We start from the raw sequence: 26063 nt of genomic DNA on the forward strand, positions 1-26063 counted from the left end.
TTCATCCATTAAATCAAAAGATCAAAACCCTAGACGAGGTGTCCGCCTCGTCTACTTGTAATCCGATCGACCAAAACACATCTTAATACCAGGTGTAAACAGGGCATTAGTTTATAAAAGTGCAACAGTAGTAGCATTGAGTACACAACTAGTTTACATCTAAGTTTCTATTGCAACTGTACTGTGAAATACATTAAGTGAACTGTTAAATTACGAGCTATATACTTAGTTAGTTTACTTTTTAGGTTAACCAAAGTACACTTTGAAGTATACTCCCAGTGAACTACCAGTTTAATCGTTTTCAAACTGAAAGTTTTCTTTAAGTGAACTTAAGAAGAAACCAGTTCATAGAGTCTTTAAGAACTAATTTAATTTAAGTTTCTGAATTCTGCACAATTCCCTCAAATGCTCAAATGTTCTTCAGGGAATGAGGAAAATTCCTGGGACAAACTGAGTTTGATTAGGTTTGGTGCCAAAAATTGTGAAACTTGCCGTTAAGTTGGATTAGATTCAGTGTCAATGGGTTTTCACTCAAACATACTAACACGTTCTCTAAAAAAGACATAAAAATAATCATTGGATTCATAATTGGGCCAATACATTTTAAAATCTCTTAGTAAAAAACAAGACATGTTGACTTTGAATTTTCATCATGCTACATGCTAACTGTGTATCTGGGTGAACCGTGGACGGGTTCCTCTGAGAGCCTCTATAGTTAGCTTCGCGCTGTGAGAGATATGATATCCCGCGGGCAGACAGATATGCTAAAGCCGGGTTATTATCTGGAGTGAGTGATACGGGCAGATATAGAAGCAGCACTACAGTGAAACACAATCAGATCCACTCCCTCTCACACTCTCCTCTCAATGCTCACCGCTTTGGGGGATTCTTGCAAATCTACAACTTTTTTTTTGACAATGACATGCTACATGAGAGGATTTTAACATAAAAGGTGTGTTTTAGATGTACACTGAAAAAAATAATATGCTTTATCTAATCAATAAAATTGTGGCAACATATTACAAGCAATATTATTAATTAAATTGTACAAATTAGAATTAATTTGAATATTAATTTGATTAACTATTACTCAAGTCAAATTTTAAGTTAAACCAACAATATTTTTTTACACATCAGTTAAAATGAACAAACAAGGAACAACACATCTACAACATTTATTAATCTTAGTTAATTTTAATTTGAACATTTAATAATACATTTCAAAAATCAAAAGTTGAATCTGTTAACATTAGGTTAATGAACTCGCTAACTTGAACAAACAATGAACATTCTGTACTTTTTATTAAAGTTCATTGTTAGTTCATGTTAATTCATTATTAACAAATGAAATCTTACAGTAACTGTTTGTTTTTTTATTTTGTTTTTTTATTTTATTTTAAAAAGCCACATTTTGTTTATTTTCTGGTTTAAAAAAAACCTAAAATAGTCATGGTGTCTCAGTTTTTTGGATCTTGTTATCTTCACATTTTTACCCCGCTGAAGTGTATAGCACCAGATGCAGTAAATCCTAACTAATATATTTATTAAATCACAAATTAAATCAGCTTTAAAGTTCAGAAGTTAAAGTTCAAAGGTGTCAGGCTTCTGCTGTGTTGCGGTAACCTCTTCTAAACCCCTCTCCATCACTGAGCCAATTAGTGTAGAGTCAGTGTCCCTCTTCCCAGAGGTTATCCTGAGTTTTAAACGGGACAATGAGGACCCGCATGCATGAGCAGGGAAACAATACGGCTCTTTCCTCTCTAGAACTTAAAGTGCCTGCTGGTAAGTGTTGCATTGTAAAACATAAGCCGCAAACCACATTTCTATTATCCTGCACCACTTCAAATTAGACTCCACACTTTCAAGCACAAGAACAATAGCAATACCTCACAGTCAAAATGAACAGTGAGTCAACCAGATAAGCAGCTTCATAAAAAAAACACACACAATTACCTCAACATGACCTCTCTCTCTCCAACTGATGCAATATCACACGTCCTGTACTGTCACTTCCTTTATTCACTTCTTTCACACTCCAGGGAAATAAAGACCATTTTTTTCAGGAAGAGAAGCAAAACAACAGGCTCTGCTAGATTCTGTAACTTCATATTCCAATCCCCTCTGAATATTCAGTGAATTTTCAATCTATCTCAGGCAAGCCTCACAGGGTTAGCTTGTGTTTCGGCACAGGGTTTGACTGACAAAATAGTGCCGGAATATAATCACAACAGAGAGACTTCTGACCCGAAAGAAATATGTAAAAGATTCCTAGATGTGTTTGTATATTCATAAGCACGAGATATGATAACATTGAGCACTGTAAACCCTAACGCTCAAAATATTTAATTGGTTTGAGTAGAATTAACTCAAACTAAACAAATGAGTTCAATCAAATAAAGTATTTAGAACTTTCTTTTTCTTTTGAATTCACAAAACTGACACATTTTAAGTAGGGCTGTGCAAAAGTTAATTGCGATTAATCGCATCCAAAATAAAAGTCTGTGTTTACATAATATATTTGTGTGTGCTGCATATAATTATTTTGTATATATATAAATACCTATGCATGCATGTATATATTTAAGAATTATTTGCGCTTAAATTCTGTATATATTTATAAATACATAATCTATATTATATAAATAAATAAAATAAATATTTTATATATGAATAACACATTTCCTTAAATATATGCACGTGTGTGTATTTATATATACAAAATAATTATATACAGCACACACAAATATATTATGTAAACACAGACTTTTATTTTGGATGCGATTAATCGCAATTATTTTTTGCACAGCCCTAATTTTAAGTCTTCTGAATTGTTTCCTTGTTTTGAGTTGAATGAACTTGTTTCTTTTAATTTAGACAGACTTAAACTTAACTCAAACTGTACTGATGAGTTTATGCATACTATATGTTTTAATTATAAGAAAGAAAGAAAGAAAGAAACTATTCAGCTAAAAAAAGCTAAAACTGTAAGACTTTACAATGAGGTTCCATTTATTACCATTGGTTAACAATATTAATTAACATTAATTAAAAAATATGCATTACTAAAATAAAAAGTTGTATCTATAATGGACCTGAGCTGACATGAACCAACAATGAACAGCTGTATTTTTATTAACTGATGTTACTAAAGATGAATAAATTTTGTAACAAATGTACTTGTTAATTAATGATAGTAAACGTAATATCAATTAATGAGACCTTTTTTGTAAAGTGTTGCCGCTTAAACATACATAATCCATTTAAATAAATAAAAATACTACTAATAATAATCTGTATAACTTCATCAGTAAATTCCAAACAGTGTTATTTTAGTATTAATTATAAACCATTAGTAATTAGTTATATTTTCAATTAGCTTTTATTTATTTATTTTTTCAGTTTTAATTTCATTTTATTTTTTAAAATGATTTTATTCATTTATTCATTTCTATTATTTTTTAGTCATCTGCAATTTATATTTATTTCAGTTTTTGTTTGATTTTAGTACCTCCCCTTAACATATTTATTTTAAAAATAATTCTAATTTTCTTTTGAGTTTAATAAAATCTAAAATTATTTTGCACCATATTTCAGCTTAAATTCAATTAACAGAAATATTTTTTAATGGTTTCATTCAACAATAACACTAATTCCAAATCTTTTTAAGTTTCATATTTATCAAAACATCAAAAATCATCATTTTTTTTATAATGGATCAGATTCTTGCACAAACAATTGAAATGAAATACAAAAACAAACCAAAATCTGACATGTAGTTTTTTCATGGGCTTGACTGAGCAACTTGTTTTAATAACTGGTGTGTTGATAAAGTAGCATCGGTTTATAACAGTCCTTAAACTCAAAGCTGTGCAGACATCAAATGCAACATGACTTTACACGAGAAAACGCAGTAAATGCATCACATTACAGAAGTAAAATGGGACTGAAATTAGACATCAACTCTAATGAGGCTTTTAATCACACTGTTGTGTGCAAAGCTACATTGCACAGGGTTTGTTCCTTAAAGCTTGAGTGACTCATGAAGTGATCTGAAGCTCATCATGTCCATCAGAGATGTGTTTGAACTCTAACCTCTGCACTCCAACACACAGCAGCGTTTAACTATATTATTCAGACATGATGCACACACTCAAAAACATCTCTTTTACATAATATCCACTCTGATTTTGCTCATGCAGTGTGTACAAGTCGATACATGTAATCGCACCATCACATGGACAAACACTGTAATTTCACCATCAAAAGATGACGAGCACCTTTAAATGGGTGTCAGATAGCAAATGTGGCAACTGACAGTCAGCCAGTGATGATAATGACTATATTCACACATCAAATATGTATGAATCAGTCGTGCTACCTGAGGGAGGCCTGGCTGTTCTCATGTGGAGGAGGAGCAAACCTCACCCAGACCCCAGAGTATTCTTCATCATCTCCATAAACACTTCTGACTGGGATGACAACGATCGCGCTAGCCACAGAAGCAACAGAAACCAGAGCAATCAAGGACAAAGATGGAAATCACATACAGTATATAATATCAAAATACTTGGCATTCATCATAAATTTACATTCCTTCACTTCACTTCATCCATCAAGGTTTACCTAGAAAAATTGATTAATCTGGGTAAAACTTTACGCTTTATATCGTAAAAACGATATAAACTGTTGGTTTTCTCACACAAACCGCTCGTTTCGTGTCTTAGGCCATCAATGGATACTTACATTTACGAGTAGGGCTGGGCGATATATCGAATATGTACGATGTATCGTTATATTTTTTGAAACGATATGGAATGAGGCAATACCGTTTATATCGATACAGTAGTTTGATATGAGCACATCTGAAAAATAGCGGAGGTTGCAGTGTGAGCTGCTGCAGTGAAAGTAGCTAGGCTACGTAGTACAATTTGTCCTAAACATGACACAAGCTTATATTAATTGCGTCAAAATCACTTTGATATAGTTAACAAGTTTAAGGCAGCTTGCCGCCCGGTCAAATGCTCTGACAGACACTGTTGCTGACTGACAGACTTGCGCTGTTTAATGTGTTTGAGATGTGGTGCTTTCCTCAGTGCTCAACTTACATTTCACATATTCTCCATCTGTAAATGTTAGAAAGTAAAGCAAATATGTCCATTTCACAACAAATATGTCCATGTCAGAAGAGGACGAGCTTCTGCAAGTGAATCTCCGCTAAAATTCATGCTTCCTTGAACGAGCGCCGGCGCGCGCATGCGCGTGAATAGTACTACGTAGTACGCAATAATTCTGACTAAAATAAACATATTGCTAAAATATTTGTTGTTGGAGAAAATAAATGTGCCATATGGAATTTTAAACCTACAAGTATATATTTTTAATGAAAGTGAAAGTGATTATAATGGGGTAATCAAATGCAGGCTAATATAATTAGTTTGTGCTTTTGTTTTTGTTTTTATTTTCATTTTTAGTTTAGCTTTTAGTCAATATAAAAACAAAAGCTTTTTGCACATAATATATTGCATAGCCTATATTATATTTGTTTCCATATCCTTCAATAACAACATTGTTTGTAGGATATCATTGGGCCGAATGTGAATATACTGTATATATATATATATATATATATATATATATATTTTTTTTTTTTTTTTTTAATATAAAGATTTTCTTTATCTAAATAGAAAACGTAGAAAGTACCGAGATATATATCGTATATCGCCATTTGACCAAAAAATATCGAGATATGATTTTTTGGCCATATCGCCCAGCCCTATTTACGAGTCATTGAATCATGTTTAATTTGGACTTCTCTGTGCATGCTCTTTGAGGTGGTGACCATAGACCTCCATTATATGACTGACAGACAAGAACGGTTTGACCTAAAAATATCAAAATTGAAAATACTGCGGAAACAAAGACACCTACATCTTGGATGCCCTTGAGGTAAGATAAAACATACCAAAAATTAATTTCAAAGTGAACTATCCCTTTAAGTACTGTCTTATACCAGTTTCTGAATTTTAAATATTTTTCGCTTCAAACCAAAGTTTGTAAAGTTACGATTCTCCTCACAGAAGGTTAGCTTAGTTCACAACTTAAAATGCTTTAAAAAAAAACTTTTTAAAAAAATCCCTATGGACGAAATAAATGTAAAAAGGAAGCAGGCCAAGGACTGCTGCAATCAATTGCCATTCATAACGATGTCTTTTCCAGACAATAATGAAAAATCATTCTTCCTTGTGTCAGTATAAATCAATGTGAAACACCCCTTGATTATGTTCAATAGACCTTTGAAAACAGCATTTCTAATCCACTTGGCATTAACAACTGTTTATTTTTAATGAAATTAAAAACATTTTGAGGCATTTCAGAGCAAATACATAAATAGTTATTTATCAATGCTGAAATAAATGGCCTTTGGGTGTGATCACAAACTGATGAAAAATGATTATAATAATACAGTGATGAAAAAGCAAAAGTAAGCAGTTTGAATGATGAGCAAAGCTTGCTGTGAATTAATAACAGGCCAATAATGAAATCTGACCGATAGAGAACATTACAAATGCCACTATAAAAGTGAATTTGAGGGCTCCATCATACCTTACATCAAGGGAAATATCACACTGCTAGAATACAGATCTGACTAATGCAATGCATGAGAAAAGGCTTAAAGGATTAGTTCACTTTTGAAAAAACTTTTGCTGATAATTTACTCACCCCCATGTCATCCAAGATGTCCATGTCTTTCTTTCCTCAGTCGAAAAGAAATTTAGGTTTTTGATGAAAACATTCCAGGATTTTTCTCCATATAATGGACTTCAATGGGAACCGGATGGTTCAGGTCCAAAAGATAGTGTTAATAACTGTTTCAGATGCAGCTTCAAATGTCTTTAAACGACACCAGACGATGAATAAGGGTCTTATCATGCGAAACGATCGGTTATTTCAAAGCTTATTCCAAAAATGTAACTTTTCTAAGGACAAATGCTAGCCTTGCTATATTCTCTAAAGGCGCGTTTGTAACGTCACGTAATACGTAATTACGTTCAAAAGGTCACGGGCGACGTAGCCGGAAGTACAGAATCAAAATCGTCCGACATCGTTGTTTTTCCTTTTAATTCCTTTTTTTGTAAACGGTGTTTGAGCTAGTTTGCACATTCAACCTATGCATTCAACTTGTAAACACTGACTCTGTACTTTCGGCTACGTCGCCCGTGACCTTTTGAACGTAATTACGTATTACGTGACGTTGCAAACGCGCCTCACAGAATAGTGCAAGGCTAGCATTTGTCCTTAGAAAAGTTAAATTTTTGGAATAAGTTTTGAAATAACCGATCGTTTCGCATGATAAGACCCTTATTCATCGTCTGGTGTCGTTTAAAGACATTTGAAGCTGCATCTGAAACTGTTATTAACGGTCTTTTGGACCTTGAACCATCCGGTTCCCATTGAAGTCCATTATATGGAGAAAAATCCTGGAATGTTTTCATCAAAAACCTAAATTTCTTTTCGACTGAGGAAAGAAAGACATGGACATCTTGGATGACATGGGGGTGAGTAAATTATCGGCAAAAGTTTTTTCAAAAGTGAACTACTCCTTTAAGACTCATCATAGAAATATCAAAGAGTCAAACAACCAACCTGACCATGACATGAGTTCGACACGCAGGGAATTCAAATATGTGGATTTGCGATTACAGAACAATCTCCAGTGGACAATATTACAGGATTTATATTTCGTAATGCAGAGGTATGTGCTTGCTTGAGTGTTTTTTATTAAGAGCAGGTGTGTGTATTTTTAGACCTCCAAAGGCACTCAGGTGAAAAAGGGGTGTGTTCTTTTGAACGGCAACAACCTGCCATTTATATCCACGTAACTTGACCTAGGACAGTGACACAAAATAAAACGTTGCGCTTTTTTAAGTGTGTATAACATGTAAACTTCATAATATTGGGTGTAATTTCACCTTTATTGTAAGCCGCTTTCTCCTCTGTCATTTGAACGACCGGTTGACTATGAAACCCCTCCCTCAGAAACAGGCAATGGGCTCAGATTGGTTAGTTGGGTCGGTGTGTTGTGATTGGCTAAACTGTGTAAACATTGGCTAAATGGCTAAACTGTAAAAATAAAACCCGGGCAGCATCTCGTTTTTGTAGGCATTAAACTTCCTGATTTTTAAAAGACGATATCTCTGCTTACATTGAACTTTCAGCACTGCAACTTTGCAGATACTGTTTATGCACCAACAGCAACATTACACACTATTTAAAATGAAAAAAGTGACATCACAATGAACCCCCACGTTAAAACTGCAGTGAGAAAGACAGTCTCAAAAACATGGTTTGAAATCGCTGGTGTTTCTGACGTCACAAACGACCTTGTAACCAATCAGATCAACGTGTGATCGTCAACCAGTGCATCTCTGAGCTGAGTGAGTGAGTGGAGGCAGGGCTCATTTGCATATTCATAGATAAGTAAATACTAAATGAAGCAAGGATATCGAGTTACAGTCAAGCTATTTTGAGATATGAAGACATTTTTGTCAAAAGGGAAAAAAAATAAATAAATGTCATTTTTGTGAACAAAGACGAGTTTTAAGTGATAAAATGATTGACAGGGGGACTTTAAAGGATTAGCTCACTTTTAAAAATAACTTTTGCTGATAATTTACCAAGATAATTTACCAAGATATCCATGTAATTCTTTCTTTCTTCAGTCGAAAAGAAATTAAGGTTTTTGATGAAAACATTCCAGGATTTTTCTCCATATAATGGACTTCAATGGGAACCAAACGGTTCAAGGTCCAAAAGAAACTTTCAGTACAAACTGCAAACTGTTCAAAGGGCGACACCAGACGATGAATAAGGGTCTTATCAAGCGAAACGATCAGTCATTTAAAAAATAAATAAAAAAGTTTAAGTTTTACAAGCTCAAATGGTCGCCTTGCTCTGTTCTGTGATGCGCGTTCGTGACTCTCCTGTTCGAACTTGTTCATCAAAATGAATCTTTTTTTCCGAGTCATTTCGTTCGTTGAGTAAATTATCAGCAAAAGTTTTTTTAAAAGTGAACTACTCCTTTAAGAACTGTTCACTGAAAGGTTCTTTGGGGAACAAAATATGGCTCTTCTATGGAAATGATGTGAAAGATCCCTTTTTGTAACCTTTAGTTTTTGCTGTGTATCAGATTCAGTAGATATTCCTAATTTTCATGGGAACGCATTTAAAGTGGTGAACGTCACTTAAACATTCAAAACAATTACGTACATACACTCTTAACAATGCTGGGTTGTTTTAACCCAAATTTGGGTCAAATATGGACAAACCCAAATGTTGGGTTAAAAATGTAATTAAAAATTTGAACCCATCTTAAATGTTTTAATTTCATTTTTAACCCAACATTTGGGTTTGTCCATATTTGACCCAAAGTTGGGTTGAAATAACCCAGCATTTTTTTAGAGTGTACATTTTACAAAAGGATGAATCACACATTAAGTTAGTCCATCACAAACACAAACACATATTAACCCTTGATTGTAATCTGGGACAACAACGGCAGCTGGATAATTGGTTAAGAAGCAGCGAAGGTAGAGGTTAAGCACTGCAGGGATTTGCTCAGTACTTACTGAAGACATCCTCACAGAAACACACAAAAGCATAAAACTGAATATCTGGGGGGGATAAAAAGAGCACACAATTCTATTGAGCACCAGCCGTATAGTTTTCCCAGAGGGGGTCAGGTGCATTTGTGCTTCACAGATGTACTTTTTTCATTTAAATCCAGCCTCAATCAAACCCATCTGTGTTTTTCTCACACATGCTCTGCAAAAATGATGGAGAAAATTACCTATTGTTTTGTCAAATAACTCGAGGGTCCTCTGAGAAATCGAATCCTGTCCGAATGGAAATGTCTGTCGTTTTTATTTTTTTATGCCTTTGGATCATAATGATTCTCCTCCTCTATTCTGACCTTCGTCGAAACACTGTAACTAAAGTCATTACAGTGCCAGGTGCACTTTCATTATGGATTCTGCCTATGTTCTGGGTACAATAATGGTGCGTTCAAGTCATATCGTACAAGTTGAACGCAATGAACCACAAAGTCATAATTACGAGTGGGAAACTCAGCATTTTCTTTAATCCCAGTGTTTCACATGTTGGGGCAGTCTATACTTAAAACAACCTATGCTATGCATTAAAGTCCCCCTGTAGTCAATAAGTGTATGTAGTCAACAGCTTCAAATGGCTTTAAAGGGTACATATCATGCTTTTAAATCATACATTTTTACATATAAATCGTGGTCTATATAAAGTGATACTGCAATGCTTGGGTCTGAATTCCTCATTATTATAGCTCCACAAGCCCCTTTTCTGATGTGCGTCTTTGATCAACTCGTTTTGAAGTGGCCCCTTTAAATAAAAAGGAGATGTGTCATACCCCGCCCGCTCTCCAGGTCGCTGAGTTCACGGTCGGTTTATTTTTATTAACGATATTTACAGCTTATCGAAACGCTCTGTTCTTCGTCTCCAAAGATAGAAGGAATTTACCCCTCATTCAGACAAAGTCGATCGACAAACCCTTCTTTATACTGGCGGAGGTTGTTGAAGTTTGAATCCTTGAAGTGCTTCAGGTCACTACATCCAACAACTGAACATTTTGACTTGCGCTCTCGTAACTTCTGCATCATTGAGTTTGGACTACAAAATAGGAACGAGAAATAATAATGGCGGATTGCTCGGAGTGTTGGGCCGGTAGTCAATGTCCTTATTTGTCAGTTCCGCTGCAAATACTGCGACGTAATTGTTCAAAAAACATAGAGAACAGAAAAATCTGAACAGGATGCAAAATATGACCAAAACAGAATATAAAGATAAAAACAAAGCACCGTAAGAGAATAATTGAAACTTTTCTGTACTTATAAACACTCCAACTATACAACAAAATGCATTTAAGGGCTAAAAAAGTGGATTTTGCATGATATGTCCCGTTTAAACAACACCAGACGATGATTAAGGGTCTTATCAAGCGAAACGATCGGACATTTAAAAAATAAATAAAAAAGTTTAATAAGCACAAATGGTCGCTTTGCTCTGTTCTGTGATGCACGTTCGTTACTCTCCTGTTCGAACTCGTTCATCAAAATGAATAAATCTTTTTTCAGTCATGACTCGAAGATAAGACCCTTATTCATTGTCCGGTGTCGTTTAAAGCCCGTTTTGTAGTTTGCACTGAAAGTGTCTTTTGGACCTTGAACCGTTTGGTTCCCATTGAAGTCCATTATATGGAGAAAATCCTGGAATGTTTTCATCAAAAACCTTAATTTCTTTTCGACTGAAGAAAGAAAGACATGGACATCTTGGATGACATGGGGTGAGTAAATTATCAGCAAAAGTTTTTTTTTTAAAGTGAACTACTCCTTAAAAACTCATCTTTGATCACTAAAATGACAAAGTTTTTTCCTATAAAAAAAACTTGAATGTAACTCAACACCCTTGCCTCATTAAGTATACGCGGTTCTATGAATATGCAAATGAGTGACATAGTTTGTGACATCAGAAACAGCAGCGATTTCAAACCGTTTTTTTTTTTGCGACTGTCTTTGGTTCACTGCAGTTTTAAGGAGAAAATACTGGTGTTGACTTATGAATCTGCATATGGTTTGTCTTAAAGCATTTAGAAAACTTCACATAGACATATAAACAACATTAAAAGCTTGATTTTCGCAACAGGGGGACTTTAAACATCATATGCCTAAAAAACAATCAGTAAACTCAGATGCACTGTTAAAGGGATAGTTCAGCCAAAAATGAAAATTCTGTCAGTATTTACTCAACCCCATGTTGTTCCAACCCTGTAAGACCTTCATTCATCTTTGGAACACAAATTAAGATATTTTTGATGAAATCTGAGAGCTGGATCACTCCTCCATACTAGTCCATAGGCTTCTTGAGGGATTGAAACTTCCCGGCCTCGAAAAGTTATTAAAGACATCGTTAAAATAGTCCAAGTGACTTCAGTGGGTCAATCTTAACTTTATCAAGCGACGAGAACACTTTTTAGTGTGCAAAAACAAACAAAAAAAATGACTTTATTTTAACTATTCACTTCCTTCTCTATGGGCCTCTAGTCAGTTAACGTAGTGTAATTGCGTAGAGCTACGTCACACGTAGGCTCACTATTGGCCGATGCTGGTCATGTGTGTGATGCGTGTGACTAGGGTTGGGTATCAGTTGGGTTTTATCCCATACCAGTACCTACTCGGTATTTTTTAAAAGGTTCCGGTGCCTAAACGGTTCTTGAAACGGTACTTAAGAAAACGAAACCGCACACACTTTGTCAAAAAAAATAATAATACCCCTTTATTTACAGGGCCAAACTGGACACAATATTAACTTACAATATAAATACAAGTAACATATGATAATAATAAATAAACCAATATAAAATAAAAGTTCATATTTACATAGTATCAAATAAAACAATATTATATTAAACAATTTAATTATACTGGAGATTAATAGAGATTACTAGGGTAATATAATATCGACATGGCTACAGGTTTCCATGTTTAGTCTGCTTTAACTAGTCATGTAGGCTTAAGTTGTCTTAAGTTATCTTGTCATTTACTAGTTAAGCTCTTAGCCAGTTTGATATTTCGTTCCCACTGCGTGTTATACGCAGCTTTGAGTATATGAAAGAGAACGTCTCTGTGTAACCCATGTTCTCTGAATAGGGAACGAGACGCTGCGTTCTCTGCCAGCGCTGCCGACAAGCTTCCTTTTCCAGCAGAGAACTCTGAGGAGCAGATGATGCACGCGCTAATATAATATGACGACGTCAAGTCAAGTCAAGTCAAGTCGTCAACACGGCGCGAATGGTGATTCTTCTATAGACAATCGTTATTCTGTATACAAGTAAAATTAGGACTTTGAAACCCACTCTCAATGAAACAGATCAATTGCCTGCAGTAGAAGTCAACTCAAGTAAGCAACACTTAAAAGTAGGGTATGGGATTTGCAAAACGGCCGGCGGATTTTGAAAATACACAACCCTCCAACGCTGGCCCTGACTCCAACCATTCAAAGGGGGACACGCGCGAGAGGGGGATGGGGGTATGGTAAGACGGTTTGATTGACGCACTTACTCTCCAATGATTCTAGGTGGTCTTGGAAATGATTGGCTGGAGTTTTTTGAGTCTTTCCCGTTCCACAGATGATTAAATTCCTTCATTTTCATTTCAGTGCTTCTAACTCAGTGGCAGTAAGTGGGTTAGGAATAGGATTTCAAGTGTTTTTTTTTTTACAAATGGTCAAACCTTTAAAGAAATGTTCAGTAAGTGATGCTAAAAGCATGTTCAGACACAGATGCAAGTGAATGGAGTAAAGGTATACTGTATTCTCTCTCTCTTTCTTACAAATTGAACATTACCACTCTTTTGTGAACAATCACAAGCCTGCTGTGAAATCAGGTTTCTCATTTCCCGAGGCCATTTATACTTTCCCGAACTAGAATGCCATCCTTCGGGCTTTCTGATTGGCTGTTGACAGAGTTCAATTCTCCTCATCATCCAGAGAAAATGACTCAGCAGAAACCCACGGGACAGAAGCCCAGCTCTACTTCCAACACATTCTACCCTTTTCTACCCGCATAACAGCAAATGAGCCAGAATCTACGGGGAGTGAGAGCAAGCAGAATCGGGCAGATAGACCATAATAAAGAAGGTAAGAAAGATGTGTGTGTGAGTCAGGGCGGCGGACAGGTTGCCGTGGTCGCTAGGGGTGCGAATCACAATTTGCTTTCTATTCAGCGAGTAACAATACGATACCAAAACCTTTCAGCCTATTAGTTTCAGCCTTGGTTATAAAACATAACTGAAGGCCTGGAGATGCACCAGACACACACTGCTTCTTCAGTGTTGCAGGAAAACCTGTTGCACATCTACTACATGCCTTCTGTCATCTGATTTAGCATGTAAAAAGCCTTTTAGGATGATTGTTAAAACGTCCACCTTCAGATCACAGTACATGTGTCTTTTCTATGAAAACTTTACTGGTTTTTATAAAGTAAATGTAGCAATTACTATATTGTTAGCAATAAAACAAACAACTGGACTGAGGTTTATTTGATTATCTCCACAATTGTTTCTTTTTTATTTAGAAAAATCAAATATGATATATATATCAGGCTTCTAAGATCTCTCAATCATCACTGCCCTTTTAAAGCTACAGAGTTTGATCATAAAACTAGGCATTTACACATCATCTTAAAGCAGCATTATGTTATTTTTGAAATTTTGCTCTCGGGGTCCCCCTACAGTTGGGAAACAATATTGTCTTCTACTCCTGTCGTAAAATCTGTCATGGTTACACTAGGGAATACACATGTGCATTTGTTGACAAGGAAGGAGTTCTCACATCTTGGGCAGACTCCAGTGTTGCGTGTAAAATGTCTTCATCTCAGGTATATTGGCATATATTTCAGTCTTATGAATACTGTGTCATGGGCTTTATTTTTTTCAAACGTCAAAATATCGCGTAGCTCACGTTTACAAGCCAGCGTCTTCACAGTTACGTTAGCCTACTGGCTACTGTTTTACATAATGGATATGCTAATGTAACCCCTCCCATAGATATCTATATAAAGGCTAGATATGTCGTCAACGCTGCTGGCCAATGGAGGTCGACGTCTGCACCTGGCGGCCATCTTGTCACAGGCAGCTCGCTCACTCGTAACATTGTGTTAATGGTACATGTACTATTTAAATGACCATAACTTGCTCATTTTTCTACCGATTTTCAAACGGTTTGTTTTGTTATAAACGTCAGTGATGTAGTTATGATACTGAAAAAGTGTATAAATAAATAATCATCCAGATAATTATAGCCACGTTAATAACGTTTGTAAGAAACCAAACCGTTTGTAAATCCGTCAAGATTTCAACGAGATAAGAGTATTTGAGCTTGTCTGTGACAAGATGGCCGCCGGTGATGACGATGGAAACTCCGCCGTAACACATCTAGCCTTTATATACATATCTATGACCCCTCCACCCAGGTCCTTCTCGAAACGCTCCGAGCGGGCCTCGAACCAGGTCTCCGGCGTGAGAGTCGGGCGCTCTAACAAGGAGGCTAAAGACTAGAGCGCCTATTGAGATCAGAGGAGTGAAGTTTACTTGCACAGCAACTACTAGCTGGCCTCCGTTACACCGTGTCCTAACTACACGCGACGCGATAAAATTCCCGTGACAGCAAGTGTGTCTGTCCACACTAGACACGACTGTGAGACGCCACACATTCGGAACAGCGTGTGAGCAGAGTCTCTCTGTGAAAGCGCACTGTTGGCCCGCACTCGCATTGGAAAATGGGTGAGAACATAATCAAATCAAGAAATAACATTATTAAAAATCTAAACATTAACAAAATATACTCATTGACTAATTTTGTTATGAAGTACAGTTGTATATGTTTGCGTAGAATTCATTTTGAACGCTATATTACATGCTTTCAAAATCTGAGGTAAATTATCCGTTTTCTTGTGGCACAGTGAGCTATTTTTAACTAAAAATAAATAATGTGTACTCATAACCAGTGTAATTTCTTCATTCTGTCAGCCGCGACGTCGCAGAAATAGGAACCGTTTCTAAATTAGAAACTTCGCGTGTCGCGTCTGGTTAGGACAAAAACTCTGATTAACATGGAAAAGATACTTTTTATCGCGTGTCGCGGCGTTGCGTCGTGTGTAGTAAGGACACGGTGTTACACTAATTCAATTCAATATTTGTTGGTAGATAATAGCCATGTCGTCAATATTATAATATCAAGCTGTTTTCATCAGAGGAAAGAAACTCATACAGGTTCGCAACTTCGCAACAACTTGAGGGCGAGTAAATGATGACAGAATTTTCATTTTTTGGGTGGAGTATCCCTTTAAGACATAATTTAGAGATGGTCATAACTGAAATGTGTTTTATGCAAGCAGTACCGTTATAAACATCTCATTGATTTACATTACAAGTCTGATGTATTGAATATGATTTAAAACATATAAAAAACACAAGAAATGTGACTATTGTTTCATCTGTAAGTCTTTTATAGTGTAAAGATCTATCAATGTCATGTTTTGTACTGCTGATGTATTTAAAGGTGCCATATGTAATAATTGAGGTAAAAATATCCAAAAAATGAGCTACACGCATCAAAAGAATGAGAAGAAATAAGTGCAATGATGTAATTAAAAAACTGACAAGTTATAGTGCTGCTGAGATATAAACCTAAATTAGCATGCTAAATTACTAGCCCCGGCCCGGCAGGTGTCGTAATACCAGTTCCGGCCATGGGAGGCGGTATGCGGCCGGGCAACGTTACCACCAGCCAAACTGCAGTACACGAGTGAGTCGCGCTGATGTCAGTCGTGTGGAAATACAGCCCACCACTACATTTCAGTTCAGGGAAGAGTTCAAAAAATGATTGGTTGACATTATGCATGAGGAATACATTTTGGTAAGTTGTAGCATACTGTATCTTTCAACAGTGTTCGGGTTCTTTTTCCATTAGCTAGTAGAGATGATCGGTTCACGTGCGCTAGGGATCTGTGGTGTAACATGTATAAGCGCCAAAACGGTATTTATTGTTTGAATTGCATGATAAAATTGACAGAATCTGAGAGCTTAACTAACCTGCTTGCTAAGTGTTAATTGCATGTGTCTCACGGTGAATTCATGAGAGCTGGCAGCAGCGAATGCTGTCTGTCAAATTAATTCAAACTAACAATAAAAGTGTAATATGAACAAAACGAATACCGTAAACTTAAAATAATAGCCTGCAGGCTTTTATTTTCCCATATCGTCGAAATGCACCAGCTTGTTTTTGAGACAGGCGTCTATGAGTCGGTCTTCATCATTTAGTGTTGAGATGTTGTTCATTTAGTCTCTGATCTCTAAAAATCTCCAAATGCTCCACGTGAAACTGCGGTCTTCCAACCTTTTACTATCGTGTCAAATGATTTGAATAATATGCGAAGAAAGAGAGCAAAACAGCGCTCGCTTGTGTTGTTTGAAGACGTGAGTGCGTGCGGCAGCGGCACAACACATTTTCTGGAGGTATACTGCCCCCATCTGTTATGGAATATGGAATATTTTTTGATTTTTAGTTCCAGATGGCACCTTTAAGTTAACAGAGTTCTTAATAATTCATGTAAAATTCCAATAGAGTTTCTTCGTGGATCAATCCAGCATCGTTTGAGGGGGAATTGTGATGCATTAAACTAGTTTTACCGGTCAGGCATGACAGAATGAAACTGGTCCTTAATTATCACTTTAAAATGAACCTCATCAAATCTATGATATTACTATTAATAAGATAAGTGTGGCGAAACATACCACAACGTTTACATTGCTACCCATAAAACCCCCAAAAAAGAGATTGCACGTCCAAATATTGGGCTGGAAAAAGAGCAGGACAAGGTCTTGACCTTTAATGTGCACTTTATCTCATCACACCAGTTCCTGTTACACTCATGGTGTGATGGACCTTAGATCCAGCTGATAAAACAACATTATCCGTAATTACAAGAATTTAGAAACTGTACTACATGTGTACTGAATATGATCAAACCTCTCGATTAAGCCTCTCTATTTAGATGCAGAAACATCAGGAACGGCTCATTCTTGTAAACTCCTTTAAAGTTGCAATGAAATGGAAGTAGTGAGGGATATCTTTAGTTATCGAAAAATATGCTGGGCATGTGAGGTAAAAAAAACCCCCAGAAATATACAGTACATGGATAATATTCATTACTTTACGATAGGCTACATAACACACTCACTTAGAAAATAGATTTCATTCATTATTATAATAATAAATAAGTTACATCTGTATTAGCCATTACTAAAAAATTAAGTCTCAAAAAGTATTTGTAGTGTTTTCTGCTGGAAGATGAGTGTCTCGTTGAGCTGTATTTAGCATGTTGCACTTTTCATACAAACACAACCACATGCGACTAACACTCAACAGGCATTTAACTATCTATACAACCACTTGGAGCAAGTGAAGAAATTATGTTTTCAGCCAATGTTGATTTAGTAACATTCAACTGCGCTAACGTCACGCTGACGTCCACACGCTATCGTCACGTAAACCAAGTTTAAAAGTCAAGTGAATGATATTACAAAACATGTCGAGTGCCTGGTCCTCCAAGTATACAAGTAGGGTCCCCGAACCACCAGGGGGCCCCCTTGTTCTCAAGAATGATTTATTTCAACGATTATAAAAACATGATGCCGCTGAGGCGAGAAGAGCTGTCACGTAACATCCAAATAAGTCGAATCATGTAACCTTACATGTAAAAGCGTTTTGAGAAGCGAAAGAGAAGGAGGCTTTCTGTCCAGCCGAGCCGAGATGGAGAGAAGCATGGACAAGTACAGACTACTTTCAGCTTCGGGCGTGTGCTTAACGGACAAATACACACAAAAGCACATTCAGTCATGTCTTCAGTGAACATAAAAGTAATTAGAGCCAGACCGATAAAGGATTTTGAAGGCCGATACCGATACAAATATTTGTTGGTTTTAAAATCCGATATTCCGATATATCGGCCGATATTATTATTATTTTTATTTCAGAAACGCGCAACAAAATATTAACAGATTTCCCTAACATTAGTTATTCATTCATGACTTTTAATTAAAATAATATGATAATGCATTTTAAAAAGAAACTTGTTTCTATTGTCACAACAGAACGGAGGAACATCAAAATATATTAAAGTTCTGATAAATAAAATAATAATTAGTCCCTACATTGCCTTATAGTTATAAGCTACCTTATAATTACAATGTCAGCTTGCTTATCCCTTTACCTGCACTTTTTGACAACACTCATGACATGGTTGAAGCGTGATTCGTCCGTTTTTATTTTATTTTTTAAATATTCATTTATCGGCCATTATAACTGCTGATACCGATATTTTAGAAAATGCCTAATATCGGCCGATAATATCTGCCTGCCGATATATCGGTCTGGCTCTAAAAGTAACCGAATGCTTGTCATTGTATTGGTCTGAGCATTTGGTCTTAAAGCAACATGACATCATGACTTTTGTGTAAACACACACACGCCACTTTCAAGTCAAGTGACGTGTTGTCTATACGGATTTTGAGCTAGCCGCGTGTATGTCTATGCCTTTAAATGTCTGAGTGATTCCCCGTGTATGTACACGCCGTTACATGTCAGAGAGAAATGAAGCAAAGTGTAGATCTACAACTGGGCAGCGATATTTTTTTTCCTAGGATGGTAGGGGAAGACTCATAAATGCTATTAACCCCAGTGACGGGTAGGTTTAGGGACGGGGTTGGGGTAGGTCATATATTTATATATACAGTAATGTAACTAAGTTAACGGCATTCATAAACACGCTGAAAAGCGATTCTGTGTATTGATAGCACGCCAAACATGGAAATACGAATTGTCGTGTCAACGCCATTTCATGAGATCAGTTTGCTTAAAGTGACAGCAGCCTAATAAACCACTGCAGTCTGTCATTTAATAAAACAAAAAACAATGGCACCTCACTGAATAACTTTAGGAACTTGAATAAAGATTAATTGTATATTTTATTCATACAGTGAAGACTATGCAATGCTTTATTTATTTATTTTTTTCCATTTGAATAGGCTAATTTATTAAATTTCCATATAGAAGGCTACTGGTAGGCTAGTAGGCTAAATTGCTCATTTCATGTATATCTTTTTTCTGTTGTATTTGTCCAATTGTTTTATTTTTTCGTTGTATTAACTTTTCAACTCACTGTTGTTGATTGACAGTGAAACTGCTCTGAAAGAACAAATTAAAGGTGTTCATTTGTTTTTTATGAACGCCCGGACAAAGTTTTGCTTAGGGCCCCAGAAGTCTCAAACAGGCAAAATCGTATATAATCATAAAACATTTGTGGAAAAACTGTGTGAAATGGATCCATGTTGATCTATTGTTGCAGGATAAAACTAACAACGACTGTAGAAACTGTGTTTTTTGCATAAACTAGCATGGTCATTTTTTTGCAAAAGCTGACAAGGATTCGTATCAAATATCAGTCGTCAGACTCCTCACGGAGGAAATCGGTGCAAGAAAGGTTTTATCCTGAATTACCATTACCTTCTGGCAACACACGGCGATTACTGATACACACACACACACACACACACACACACACACACACACACACTCCAGGCGAAGACGTAGCCTACCTTGTTTATCTTTTACTTTCCGTCCCACCTTCCTCCGCTCGCGTCCGCACTCCTCGCCGGTGTGTGATATGTTTCCTTCGCGTGCTTTTTCTCATGACAGCTTTCCTCCAGCCACAAAATCCGTTCTCCCTTCCCTTCCGCGGACACTTGAGTTGAACATTGGCTGGTTTCTCCGTTCTACAGAGCAATAACGCCAGCGACAGTGTGTAATGGTAACAGAGCGCAGAGGACTAGTCGAGAATCAGAGGAAAGCGATGCACCACTGCAGTGCGAGTGTGTGTGAATGCGATGCCAGCCTGAGTGAGACACGCCACGCTGCACAGCCTCACAACCTCTGCCTTGACCAACTGTAATGTGATGTTTTATTCATAACCATGGTCGTCACAACTGCTCGTTAAAATGCAAGAGGTGCTGCAAGGTCGACGTTAATCAAAAGGCGGATTCTGACCCTGAGAGGAGCTGTGTGGGCTACCATCGATAGCCTATATAGCAAAACAATGTAAATAAACTATACTTTCGGGTCGGTAAGATGTTTTGTTTTGAACGAAGTTAAGACTTACCGAGGCTTCAAAATATAGTAAAAACAGTAATACTGTGACATATTATTAATATTGAAAAAAAAAAAAGATTTCTGTGATGTAACGCTGAATTTTCAGCATAGTCTTCAGTGTCACGTGATCCTTCAGAAATCATTCTGTTTTGATTTGCTCAAGAAACATTTTCTTATCATTACTAATGTTGAAAACATTTGTGCTGCACTGTAAAGATGCCTATGCTTTATCTAATCAACAGAATTGTGGCAACAGATTACAAGCAATATATTAATTAAATTTAACAAATTGAGAAATAATTAATCAAATTATTCCTTAAAAGTTAACCATTTAAAATGAGTAAAGTGTACACAAAAAATATTTCACTAACAGACAGACGTCAAAGATTAATTAAGAACTATTTATTTTATATCGCCAACATTGAAGACACCTGATGTTAACAAGGAGAATCACTGAAGGAGAAAACTTGAAAATTTTAAATAATTTTAAAACAAACCTAAACTAAATGTATGTTTTTCAGTTGTTGTTGTAAGTTTTACTCATTTTAAATGGTTAACTTTTAAGGAATTAATTTGATTAATTATTACTCAATTCTAAGTTGTTAAATCTAGGATTAATAATATTGCTTGTAATCTGTTGCCACAATTTTTTGGATTAGATAAAGCAAATTCATTTTTACAGTGTGCTTCATATTTTTTTTTTTAAACTGTGATCATTTTTTTATGATTCATTGATGAATAAAAAGTTCAAAAGATTTTTTCAGGCAAGAATCAGGCAACAAAATTGCTTCACTGCTTGTCCTTCAAAGAAATAATAAAATATAATCCTATTAAATATTTATGCCAATGTCAAAAATGTTTTCCTTCACTAAAATTGTTCAAGATTACTTAATTCAGAAATTGAGACTGTTCATCACAGCAAAGGTGTTTTTGAAACATTTCTTTATGAACTGCAACTGCATTTGTATTATGATCACATCACTGAGCACTGACCCTCATATATTTTTCTTCAGTCTTCAGAAGAAAGTCTGTCTGTGAGTTTTCACTGTTACTTCATTCTTTCAGAGTTCAGGAGGATTGCAGTCTCGATATAACTTTAACTGGCATCAGCTGTCACAGAAGCCCATTGTTGAATGAATATTATGAAATGCATTAATCATTCAGTCCATCTGTTCTTTCCGTCCCCCTTGTGGCCCAAATCATTACATCAATCTCATTAAATACTAGTTTAATTTTCACTTTTGTTGTCCAGGGATTGCAAATTAAATCCTCACATCGGTGGGAGCAAATAAGGTAATGAGCTAATTGGGAAAGAATAAAGCGATCAGAAAGGCAACAGAACATGACGATGGCAGATTTCCTGGCACAATTAGCATTTAATCATGTAATACGTGTTTTCCACCAAAGCACTTTTTATCACATTTGATTGGGATCTTCTGCTAGAGCTTTTCTGACCAGTGTTGTATCACTCCCTAAAAAAATAACTTAATGCATTACTTAGTTGCTTTTATGGAAATGGCTTTATGGCTTTTATGTTCCTGGATTAACATCTTTGTGGATTCTGCTCAACTTTCCAATCAACCAATCAGATTTGAGGGACAAGTTTACAGTTTATGTCAAGTTTAGGCTTAGAACCAGGGTGAAGTACTGAGACATCAGTGTTATTCACCTTTATACCCTCTGATTTTAGGCAAAGGTTATGGTTATGGTATTGGTTATATCCAGGAGGACCATGCTTACTTGGCAAAATCACAGTGACCGGTAATACATGGCCATTTTGTGACACTTTTTTTCTCACCTGGGCTGGGCTTCCTTGTATTTAATAACAAAAAAATAAAAAAAATAAATAAATTGTCAAATCTAAAGGCCCTTTTACACCAAAAGTGACATGAATAAGTCTCAGACTGACGGAAATGCATATTTCCCCGTGAACAGTAGAGGACGAAGCTAAAACTATCTAACCTGACATTCTGGATCGAAGAAGAAGAAAGTTCAGCAATTAAAACTAAAAAATGAAACACAAAAGTGATGTTTATTGAAAATTAGTATTGCTTAAGTGAGACTAAATACATCAAGTACTATTTGTGTTTTTTAAGATATTTAATTATTGCAGGTTAGTGTAATATTCCAACACAGTCTCATGAAGGTGCGTATCTATACCACGAGTGTCATTTCTCGTGGCATTTATACGCCAAAAGTGTTTTTTTCGTGTATATGGTACGCACTAAAAAACCCTGGGTTAGGTTTAGGGGGAGGGGGGGTGGGGAGTTCGTGTGTATTATACGCAAAAAAGTGCGTATCATATGTACGCGAAAATCGCGTGCCAAATACACGCAAAAACTGTTTTTGGCGTATAAATGCCACGAGAAATGACAGTTTGCGTTTCACTGTTTTGTTCGTTTTGAGGAATACTGCAAATGTTTTTGTTCAATTCTCATCGCCTCTGCGCCGACTCAAGTCTTCTCTCAACACGAGGACGGAGAGCGGTCATGAGAAAACTTGCATTACTTGTTTGAAAAAGTAAATCAGATATTTTGTTGTATATTTAAAAGTATGGTTACTTTTAGAATTAGTTGAAAAAGTACATATCTTGCATTACTTGTAATGCGTTTCCCCCCAATACTGCAACTGACTTAAAGGTGCCATCTGTAAAAATTGAGGTTAAAATATCCAAAAAAATGAGCTACACGCATCAAAAGAATGAGAAGAAATAAGGTTGATGATGTTATAGTTATAAGTTATAGTGCTGCCGAGATATTAACCTGAATTAGCATGCTAAATTACTATTGACAACTATTATTGTCTATGAGACGACCTTTATAATTTAGTATTGAGATGTTGTTCATTTAGTCTCTAATCTCTGAAAATCTCCAAATGATCCACGTGAATCTGCGGCCTTCCAACCTTTTACTATTAGTTTTACTGATTAACATGCGCGAGGGAGACAGAGCAACACAGCGCTCGCCGTGTTGTTTGAAGACATGAGAGTCCGCGTGGCCGCGGAGGTATTTCTGGAGGTATACTGCCCCCATCTGGTATGGAATATGGTGTATGATTTGATTTTAAATGCCAGAGAGAATACACTCTAGAAAATGATGGGTTATTTCAGTCCAAATATGGACTAACCCAAATGTTGGGTTAAAAATGTAATTAGAAAATCTACAGTTGAAAGATTTTAAATTATATTTTTTTAACCCAATATTTAGGTTAGTCCATATTTGACCCAAATTTGGGTTAAAACAACCCTGCATTGTTTAGAGTGTATCATGTAAAAATGGACGAATATAAGATATGACAGTGAAAAGTGACGTTTTTAATATGTTGGCATAGGTTAATGGTCTAGAACTCATTGAACTAGAGTCATAGAACTCCTGATTTAATAAGAACAGCAAATGGTTCTAAGATCTTTAGATAAAATGCTTTATTTCTTCTCTCAGGTTTTCAGGTGTGAAATGAACAGCGCTTCAGATGCTAATGTCATCTGGCCTTAAAAAGAAGCACTTTTCCAAAACATATATTTTTATTCATCCCCAGAGGGAAGACCAAAGACTCTACTCTGCACTGAATCAATTGTCAAGTCAAGTGTTATTAAACTGACTCTTCACGGAAGGCATACCATGACTGAAACAACCAAAATCATAGCCTTTAGTTTTTAACTCCATTCAGCTGTGCATTTAAAAGAGTTTTGGGAAGTTGACTGGTCTAGGGGCCGTTTACACAACACCATTTTTTTTTAATGTGTTTTGGCCGTTCGTTTACTCATCGACTACGTTCTGGGGGCCTGAACACGCAAACTTTTGAAAACGGGTTTCAAAGAGCAAGTTTTTGAAAACGATACCGAAACTACAAAAATTCAAATTTGTGAAATCATCATTATAAATGAAAAAAAGTCAAATTTACTACATAGTGTTTTTTAAGTAAAGTTAAGTAAAATTAACAAATAATAATAAGTCTATTTAACTCGACCAATTAAAGTTTGTTGAGTAATTTAACATGGTAATTTAAGCCATGCTTTTATGCTTTACTAAGAACGTCTACAGTATTGAGTAACATATATCTACATAATAGAAGTAATGTGGTACCCGACCTCTATACTTGGTACAATAAACAATAATAATAACATTCTTTGGGACATTTTTGAGTATGAAAATGAATGTAATTTTGAGTAAAATGATCTACAGATGTACAAAACAGCAACCATTTGAAAAGTAAACACTATACAATTTAATTAATTATCAATATTATTATTATGCATGCATAGATTTTTATTTTATTTGAGAGCCTACCTGTAATATGCTTTTATGAGCATATTTGTTAATTAGTGAAAATATTTTTAAAGTGTTGAAACAATTCACTTATATGGAAGCTGGTTTCCGCCACTTAATAAAAAAAGTAATTGTAATAAAAAAAAAATGAATTGATTTTTTTTCTCAGATTGTGAGATATAAACTCACAATTGCGAGTAAAATAAAAAAGACATAATTGTGAGAAAAAAAGTCATAATTGTGAACTAAAAAATGTTTTTCCATAATTGTGAAAAAAAATGTCAGGAGAAAAAAACTCGCAATTGTGAGTTTATATCACGCAATTCTGAGAAAGTCACAGTTGTGAGATAAAAGTTTTTTTTGTTGTTGTTGTTTGTTATTCAGTGAGGCGGAATAAGGCCGTGTGTCCACCAAAGCGTTTTTCCACGCGCCTGGCGTATGTTTTCAATTATTTTCAATGGGAGCGCCGCGTTTTTGAGCGTAACGAGGCGCTGAACTTTTTTTTTTTCACGCTGAAGCACCGAGCGCCGAGCGCCCTGCGTTTTTTACTGGTCGCCGAGAGTTGAAAAATGTTCAACTTTGGATAAAACGCAGCACTCATCACTGTCACTTCTTACCCAGCCGTCCAATCACAGTGGAGGAGGGGCGGGGCTAAACCACACTGACCGACTGTCACAACATTCTTTCTGTACAACGACATTAACCAGCAGAGCTAACCCAACAAAATGGATGAAAAATACATTTTTAGTATGAAATAAACTATCTGCGAAATCCTTTATAAGTGAACTGTGCTGCGGATATTCTGTATCATAGCAACAAAACGTCTCAACGGAAAAACGCTGCGCTCTCAAAACACTCTCAAGCGCCCAAAGCACGGCGTCTTCAGTAGAGCGTATGGCATTTTCAAATGGCTAAAAACGCTTTGGTGGACACACGGCCTAACAAATAATAAATTCTATTTATTTCAACGTTTCTTTCTAAATAAAAACTAAACACATTTTTTTTTTA

The 26063-nt window shown here is 35.9% G+C and overlaps 1 protein-coding gene across 4 annotated transcripts in view; it reads right to left on the reverse strand.

Moving 5' to 3' along the window:
• tanc2b (tetratricopeptide repeat, ankyrin repeat and coiled-coil containing 2b) overlaps positions 1-20790 on the reverse strand; it is a 218256-nt gene extending 197466 nt beyond the window's left edge. For all 4 annotated transcript variants that reach the window (XM_039657677.2, XM_039657676.2, XM_039657675.2 and 1 more), the window contains exon 1: positions 20241-20790. The gene's annotated coding sequence lies outside the window, so the exon portion shown is untranslated. The remainder of the gene's footprint in view (positions 1-20240) is intronic.
• Positions 20791-26063: the final 5273 nt, after the last annotated feature.

This window comes from Pimephales promelas, chromosome 17 (assembly GCF_988280905.1).
Source record: "Pimephales promelas chromosome 17, fPimPro1.hap1.1, whole genome shotgun sequence".
NCBI lineage: Eukaryota > Metazoa > Chordata > Actinopteri > Cypriniformes > Leuciscidae > Pimephales > Pimephales promelas.